Below are 938 nucleotides of genomic sequence, written 5' to 3' on the forward strand. Positions count from 1 at the left end.
CTAGTTGGTGCTCATTGCACTGCTGGGCTCCATGACGGAGGATGTCCTCGGTCAGATGACGCTCATGACCACCTCCGCCGCCATCTGGGCGGCCCTCCATGACATGTTCTCCTTGCAGAACAAGGCGTGTCTCATGCAGATGCGTTTTCAGCTGTCGAACCTGAAGAAGAAGGACCTCTCTGCTACTGAATACTTCAACAAGATGAAGGGCTTTGCTGATGCTATGGCGTCCATTGGCAAGCCTCTTGGCGATGACGAGATCCTCGGCTACATGCTGGCCGGTCTTGGGTCTGAATTTGAACCTCTGGTGGCCTCCATCACCACTCGCATGGAGCCGATCAGCCTTGGCAGCTTCTACGTGTTCCTCGTCAGCGCCAAGCTCCGCATGGAACAGGAGGCGTCCGTGGACGAGCTCCACTCCTCCGCCAACTCTACAACATGCAACTCCGATGGCCAGCGCAATGGCGGGCACGGCGGCCACGGAGGTCAAGCTGGAGGCCAAGGCGGTCAAGGCCGCGGCCGTGGCCAGGGGCGTGGTCGCGGCAAGTACATCAAGTGTCAGGTCTGCTCTAAGTTTGGCCATGATGCTCTGCACTGCAGGAACCGCTTCAACCATGCCTATCAGCCTGAAGACAACCGTGAGCGTTCCGGCAACGCCGTGCGCTCCGGCGACGTCGAGTATCCGAGCTGGTACATGGACTAGGGCATCACCGATCATCTGACCGTCGACCTCGACAGGCTCACCACCCAGGAACGCCACAACGGCAAAGATCAAGTGCAAGTCGCCAATGGTGCAGGTTTGTCTATTTCGCATATTGGTCAATCTGCTATTTCTGGCTCATCACGCCCTGTAACACCCACGATGCAGCTATATCTCCCACGTGTCGAAGCACGACTTAGAGGCATAACCGCATGGTGGTTTTGTCGCAAGAAGGGTC

The 938-nt window shown here is 57.5% G+C and overlaps 1 pseudogene; it reads left to right on the top strand.

Annotated features, from left to right (window-relative positions):
* Positions 1-241: 241 nt before the first annotated feature.
* On the top strand, positions 242-380 carry LOC123177070 (uncharacterized; annotated as a pseudogene).
* Positions 381-938: the final 558 nt, after the last annotated feature.

Source organism: Triticum aestivum, unplaced genomic scaffold (assembly GCF_018294505.1).
Source record: "Triticum aestivum cultivar Chinese Spring unplaced genomic scaffold, IWGSC CS RefSeq v2.1 scaffold174455, whole genome shotgun sequence".
Taxonomy (NCBI): Eukaryota; Viridiplantae; Streptophyta; class Magnoliopsida; order Poales; family Poaceae; genus Triticum; species Triticum aestivum.